This window comes from Heliangelus exortis, chromosome 6 (genome assembly GCF_036169615.1).
Source record: "Heliangelus exortis chromosome 6, bHelExo1.hap1, whole genome shotgun sequence".
NCBI lineage: Eukaryota > Metazoa > Chordata > Aves > Apodiformes > Trochilidae > Heliangelus > Heliangelus exortis.
Window position 1 is genome coordinate 18957503 of NC_092427.1, and position 6927 is coordinate 18964429.

Consider the following 6927-nt stretch of genomic DNA (forward strand, 5'->3'; position numbering starts at 1 on the left):
CCCCTGGGCAGTGGAGTCATTACTCCATTTTGATGGAATGCCCCTGGGCAGCCTGTGCCAGGGCCTGAAAACCCTTTCATAAAGAAATTCTTCCAATATCCAATCTAAACCTCCCCCGCCAGTGGATGAACAGGAGCATCATATAACTTGCCACACGAGCTGGGTCAGAAATGTCCTGCTCCCATGGGCTCTGGCTTTCTGCCTGGTGCCTGCAGCCATGGATTTTGCCTTGGAGAAGGTGCAAGATTCCCTACCAGGAATTTCCTTTTCCTATTAAAAAAAAAAAAAAAAAAGAAAAGGATATTTCCTTTTCCTATTAAAAAAAACCTAAACAAAATTGATTTTGGCATCCAGTAAGATTTTTTAGTTTTGAGCACTTTGCCTTAGTAAAGGAAAGCCCTTTCCCTTCAAAAAGAAGATAAAAGCCCATGCACAACTAGCTCCCCCCCCCCTTCAACCCCAAAACCCACAGATGGACTTGCACCATTCCTTTTTCCTTCTCCATAGATTAATAGGATTTGGTTTCCCAATATTTACATGCAGATAACTAAATGCCCTAAGTAAGCTGCTTTCATCTGGAGAGCAGGTCCTAGACCACAGCAGTTTGCTCACTCTGAGAACTGCCCCTCAGCCCCAGTGATCAGGGTAACCAGAAGGAAGAGCATGGTCAAGGGGATGTCTCAGTGCCCCTGGGAAGGGTGCCTGCTGCTTGGTGGCCTCATGTCACCACAGTGAGCCCTGTCCTCAAGGCAGATAAGTCTCCACCTGCATCCAGGGATGCTGCAAGCCACAGGCACTCAGGATCCTGAAGCCCAGCTCCTCAACCCCATCTCAGCAGAGAGGAAGGAGAACACCCCAGAAGCCAGACAGGATGTAGCCACCTCCTCTGTGTTTTGCCCTTTTGCAAACTGACTTGCTCTGCACCCTCTGCTCTGCTTAATTGATCCGCTGCCCATCTTCAGCAAACAAATTGTTCTCCTGTCTCATTCATAATATGCTTCAAATAAAGTGTGCTTCTGCCTGAGTGAACACCCTTCGGGGGTACTTTAAATTGTCACAAAGCATTAAGCTTTCCCTGAAATCTGCATTTTTACAGTGCTGGGTCTTCACAATGGCCCCTGGAGCTACACATTATCTATTTCAAGGGTTATGGAGACTTATCTTGCTTGAACAACTTGGCTAGGAAGGCAAAGCTTGCTTTAAACCAACTTCTTTCCATCCTCCATTTGCCTAAAAAAATACCAAACCAAAACAACTGAGTTTTGCTTTTTCATCCTGAATACAAAGAAGAGAACCAAAACCCAAATCATGCTGCTTGATCCATCTCTCGGAACCCATTAAATCAAACCACAATGTAGTTTAAACTGGGCAAGAGGTGTAAGGATTCCTGTCTTTGTGGGACTGGAGGTCCTGAGGACCAGCAGCTGCTGCAGTTGATTCATCCTGGTCTTGCTGCTTGAGGAGCATCACTGAGAAAATCAGTGAGGTTGAACCTCCCCAGAGCATATTTCAAGAAAGCAGCCAGTGTGCCCAGGACATTTGACCCCTAAGAGTGACAACCTACCACAAGCTTGTAGGTTTACTCCAGGCTTAATGATGGTACAGAAATACTGCTGAAAAACTGCAGTCTGCATTTCTTCTGTGATGCCAGACCCCTCTGAAGAGCTTGGGTGTGAAGGAACTCAGTGAAACACACAGAGATGAGCAGGTTGGATTTTGCTTGTGTTCGAACAGATTTAGAAAGTGAACCAGCTCTGCCAAATGAATTATTATCACAAGAAAGCCCTGAAATTCTGTTTTTGGTGTTAAGCCTAGTATGAAGCATCTCTGATGAGAGAGAAGCTCCCTTATTTGTGCAGGATGGCTTTGGGAGCAAGGAACATCTCGGCATCAGGAGGTGGGGATCCAACTGCTTTGGTTTTATCTTTGAATCTGCATTACCATGGGAAAATAAACAGACAACAAAACACCAAGACCAAGGTCCCACAGCCAGTTCCTGGGAGCTCTGTGATGGGCAGCAAGGCACAAATGCACACCCAGAAGCACACAGCAGTGTGAAGGTCTTTCACCTCAATTGATGCTGGCAGCTTCTCACCCCACAGCCTGCCTTGTTCAGAGCCAGTGAGAGCAGATTTGGAGCATGAGCTTGGCAGAATACTGGGAAAGCAGGGATCAGAGCTGCTTCCCAGCTGGAGTCTAAAATAACTATGAGATTACCTCCACAGGGGCACATACATAACACTCGGCATATTCCTCTCCCAGCTTGCTGCAGTCTTGCATGGCTTTCCTTTCCCAGTTCTTCAAGGTCTCCTTCACTGCAGAAACTTTATTCCTGCCAAGGGGGGAGGGCTAAATTCCTCCTCCCCACCACCCTCCACATTGGGTGCATGTCCCATAGGGGTGCTTTGCTGGCAGCCTCCAGAGAGCCCCTCTGCCTGGCTGCCAGAGGCTGCCCAGTTCCTCTGCATCACCTGCACCCCACCACGCTCCCAGGAGTGCTCCTGTCCTCTCTGCATTGGGAAAAAGATCCCAGAGCCAGCAGGCATATGGACACTTTGGGAAAATTACTTGGAAATTAACTGCAGGCAAGAACTTGAAGGGTAGGATCAACTCTATAAATGCCAGGATTAAGTCCATATAAAGCTTTGTCCCCCAGGGGCAGGAGAGGAGAAGCCTGTTTCTGCTGAGGCTCCTATCCAGAGTTAAAGCTGACTTGACAAAACACAGCTGATCTCCCTTTAGGGATGAACTGAATCCCATGGGATCACTGTAACTCGGGGAGCACCTCAGAAAGGTCACAGAGTCACATAGTGTTAGGGGTTGGAAGGCACTTCTGAAATTCAGCCTCTCTTCCAGAGCAGATTAAGCATGCACGTTGCACAAGATGACATCCAGACAGGTTTTGAACGTTTCTAGGGATGGAGACTCCACCATCAGTCTGGGCATCCTGTCCCAGTGCTCTGCCCCCCTCACAGTAAAGAAGTTCCTCCTCATGTTTAGATGGAACTTCCTATGTTCAAGTTTGTGCCTCTTACCTCTTTTTCAGCCATTAGGCACCACTGAAAAAAGACTGGCCCCATCCTCCTGACACCCAGCCTTTAAGTATTTAAAAGCATTGATCAGATTCCACCCCCAGTTTTCTCCAGAGTAAAAAGACCAAAAATAAAACTAAAAGGTCCACCCCAATGTGATTATGCTCTACAAATTAGCTCCAGTAACTCTACTCACTGACCCAACAGGAAGGCAACAAGATCTGAGCAAAAGCAAGGATCACCCTGAGACACAAGGTACTGTGCTGGCCTCACCAGCAGCAGGGGTGACAGGTTTGGTGTCACTTCTGTCCTTTGGGCTGATGTAAAGCTCAGCCCATCTCTGAGCTCCTCCACTTTATGTGCAGGCATCACATTGCTTGTCTGCTAGATCCTTTAAAGCTGGGCTCTGCTTTCTGAAAAAAGTAATTCCAGCTATGGATTTTGCAGAGGAACAACATGCAAAGGGATTTTCTTCTCCCTTGAGAGCTGCAGTTCACTTTCCCTTTCAGCTTGGGCTGGGATATTTAACACTAACACTATTTCACACTCAAGCCAAGGGTTTTTCTGGCATGAAAACCTCCCAGATGTGTTTGAGGGTTTAGCAACCACTGCTGACAGCTGGCCAGGAAGAGGGGAATTAATGATTTTGGATGAGGGAACAGAATTCAAAGCAGAGATGGGACAAACACTCTCTGCTCAGTGGAAAGATATCTCTGGGACATGTCAGTGATGTAACAACAGTTCCTCTGTTAGAAAAGGCAGAAGCTTCTTGCAGTTGCAGAATATACATCAGAAGAAGGAGCAAGGATTGTAATGCATGGTTGTAGCCAACAAACAGCTCTAAAGTAACACCAGGGATAGGTGACTCCAACACTGGTGCTTGTCAGTTTAGCATAAAGCTAATCCTGTTCTGTCCTGAAACAAGGAAGTGTCAGGAGAAGGGATCTGGCAGACACCAACCTCAGTAATGTTTTAATGGACACAAATTGGCAAAGTAACACAACACCCTTCACCTCCCAGGGCAAACAGGTAACTCTCCAAAAGCCAGGTGGTTCCTGAGGAACCAGCCCATCACAGCCACATGTTAGCCAAGAAAGATGGACTGACAGTGCTCACCTGTGAATCAATGCCAGAGAAGGACAGATGCTCCCCTTCCTGGCCTCCTCAGGTTACTGGTTCTGTGCTGGTGTCCAGAAAGACTGGCACAGGAGAAGCTGGCTTCACCCTCTTGCCATCTTTGTTTACAGAATGTCAGCAGCTCTGGTCCTTGCCTGTCTCAGATGCACTGCTGCTGTCACCCCTAGTGATTTAATTCACTCCATGTAGATGTTCTACCCACCCACCAAAAATTAAAGTCTCCTCAAAATTTGCAGAAGACAGGAAATACAAAAGGAAAGCTAACATGCTCTTTTCTTGAAAAGAAATGGTGCACTGGAGGCCAAACAGAGTGATGAGTTTTGACTCCAGCTTTCTAAAACCTGTAGACTGAAGTAAGTTTCAGGAAGAAATAATTAAATAGGAGAGCTGAAAACATTTCTTTTAGAAAGATTTCACATTAAATTCAAGATTATTTTTTGTGACACAGGCATTTATCAAACAACATGAAAAGTTTCAGCCCATCTAAATCCATCTTAGGCACAGAAAATACTGCTAATGATGATGATGATAACACAACCATTACTCAAAATTACCTTCTAGCTGTGAGCTGGTTACTCCTTCCAGGGTGATGGATGATGTGCTCCTCCATCCTTTGTATCACCAGCCAGGCTTGGAGAGTCCTCAGACCTATCAAAATGATACACGAATGTATTTCTTTGGGCAGACAACTGGTCACAAATGCCCATTGCGCATCAAACTTGTGGGTACTAAAGGCTGTATACATGGCAGGCCACTCAACTTGTTGGGTACAAAGCATTGCAAATTCCAGATGTGAAGTGTCTGCATATTAGAAGAGACTTTATACTTTGCATAAGTTGTGTTTGTATTTATTTAAACCAAAGTTAAAAGTGCCTCAGCTGTTCCCCAGGAACACACTAGTGAATTTTATACCCACTGTCCCAGGTGTCTGGGTCAGTGTTTATCCTCTCAGCTACCATGGGAGCTCACATGGCTCAGGCATCGAGTCACAGCCAGCAAGGAGCACCCAGGCCAGGCATGAACAAACACCTCCCACATCCTCCTTCATCCCTGTTTAATGCAGGAGCCACCACAAAGCCTTCTGCTCTGCTGCCCACAGCTCCAGCCCCCGTGTGTAATGGATGCTGCATGCAGGTGGTGTGGGCAAACATCAGGTTGAGCTTTTGCAGGAATATTTACCTTGCTTTCTGCTGTCCTGGGGCCTTGGGATACATCTGCTCCTGGCCTCTGTGATGCCACCTGGGAACTGGTGCTTTCAGCCTCCTGAGTGCAGGCAGCATCCTACATTAGCTCTCCCTCCCAGCTGGCTCCAGCCCAGAGCCTCCTCTTGCTGCAGGCTGCAGGTCCCAGCCCACTCCCCAAGCCCAGCTGACATTTGCTGGAGCCTGGGAAAACAGCAGGCATGAGGGCAAAGAGAAAAATGCAGAGTAAAACAAAATTAAAAAAATTCCCTTCTGTCTCCTTCTCCCCTGCATGACTGCCCTTCAAGGTGCTAAATTTCCTCCCTCCCCAGTTATAACCCAGCAGGGCACAAACAGAGCCCCAGGTCAGCTACAGGTGAGGGGACACCAGGGGCTGTTGCTTTAGAGGGAATGGGTCAATCTGTAAGTACAGGGTCAATCCCCTCCTTGCCATCCACCTTCATCTCCCCATGCAAAAGGGCTGGACTGGACAATAACTGGACTTAAAGAAAATCCCAGACTGGTCTGGGTTGTAAGGAACCTTGAAGATCATCCAGTTCCAACCCCTCTGCCATGGGCAGGGACACCTCCCACTACACCAGATTTCTCCAAGCCCCATCAAACCTGGCCTTCAACACTTCTAGGGATGGGGCAGTCACAGCTCCTCTGGGCAACCTGGGCCAGTGTCTCTCCTCCCTCACAGCAAAGAATTTCTTCCTCATATCTCAAGTCCATCTCCCCTCCCCCAGTTTAAACCATTCTCCCTTGTCCTTATCACTCCATGCCTTTGCCAAAAGTCCCTCCTCAGCTTTTTGGAAGCCCCTTTAGGTACTGGAAGGTGCTCTAAAGTCTCCCCTTCTCTTCTCCAGGCTGAACAACCCCAACCCTCTCAGCCTGTCTCCATAGCAGAGGTGATCCAGCCATGGACCATCCTCATGGTCCATTTTCATAACCCATGGTACAAGCCCTCTGAAATGCCACATCACCAGGGTATGCAAATCCACAGCCCAGGTGGCATCACCCACTAGATCTGGCCAACATTTCTCCTGCAGTAAAGGGATGATGCTCATGAACCAGCCAGGCTTGTGGCAGTGCCCACTGCATAGCCCAGCCCTTTGAGAGGTGCCACCCCAGGTACTGGAGAGGAATCGCAAGAGCTGGGTGATGAATGTAATCCCAAAGGCTATGAGGGCTTCAAGGATGAGGTGGTTGTTCTCCTGGCTGCCTGCCATCCCATCAGCTTCAGTTCTTCCAGGCTGTGCATCCTGGCACTCCCCAGGGGACAACACCAAACCAAGAGCAATCACACACAGAGGAAATTTTCTTCTCTGGGGGTTGAACACAACCCCACAGCAGCTCAGCTCTCCCTGAGCAGAGGGCTTATTACTGGCAGGGCTAGCAGGAGACAGAGCCAAGTGCCTGAGCCAGACTGCACCCCAAATCACATGGAAGCTCAGTTGTCCCCTTCTCCAGCCCACAAAGCCCCCCTATTACCAAAGGCAGTGGACAAAGGTCCCTGAGGCTGGGCTCTCCACCGTGTGACTGGAGTGCATTCACAGGGCCAAAGAAAAGCAGGT

General features: G+C 48.2%; 1 long non-coding RNA gene across 1 annotated transcript in view; it reads right to left on the reverse strand.

The window, feature by feature from the left end:
• LOC139797557 (uncharacterized) overlaps positions 1-6927 on the reverse strand; it is a 336133-nt gene that overhangs the window by 71041 nt on the left and 258165 nt on the right. The gene's annotated exons all lie outside the window — the stretch shown is intronic.